Below are 762 nucleotides of genomic sequence, written 5' to 3'. Positions count from 1 at the left end.
TGAACAGGAAGTATTCATTATATATTTTGAACAATAAAAGTTATAGATGTATGTAAAAGTGGCTGGATTGTCTTTGTGTATAGTAATTCCCAATATCTCATTCTCATCTCATTATCTCTAGCCGCTTTATCCTTCTACAGGGTCGCAGGCAAGCTGGAGCCTATCCCAGCTGACTATGGGCGAAAGGCGGGGTACACCCTGGACAAGTCGCCAGGTCATCACAGGGCTGACACATAGACACAGACAACCATTCACACTCACATCTACGGTCAATTTAGAGTCACCAGTTAACCTAACCTGCATGTCTTTGGACTGTGGGGGAAACCGGAGCACCCGGAGGAAACCCACGCGGACACGGGGAGAACATGCAAACTCTGCACAGAAAGGCCCTCGCCGGCCCCGGGGCTCGAACCCAGGACCTTCTTGCTGTGAGGCGACAGCGCTAACCACTACACCACCGTGCCGCCCTAATTCCCAATATATTTCTACGAAAAAAACAAGAGGGAGAACAAGGATTAAAATAAACCACCTACAAAACAAAGTGTGGATTGCCTAATCTGGGTTACTGTTAATCTAGTGAAACGCCCATTTGGTTTTGTTGACTCAAGGTGACCTCTAGTGGACACAACCTGTTAGTTTATACTACTGTGATTTTCCATTTTAGGTGTGAAGAAAGGAAAAAAGGCATATTTGGTGATAAAATTGGATGTTATGCAAGTCCAGGTTTAATCATATGCTATTTATAAGGATGTATAATATTTG

This window comes from Neoarius graeffei, chromosome 20 (genome assembly GCF_027579695.1).
Source record: "Neoarius graeffei isolate fNeoGra1 chromosome 20, fNeoGra1.pri, whole genome shotgun sequence".
Classification (NCBI taxonomy): domain Eukaryota; kingdom Metazoa; phylum Chordata; class Actinopteri; order Siluriformes; family Ariidae; genus Neoarius; species Neoarius graeffei.
Note: the sequence above shows the minus strand (reverse complement) of the source record.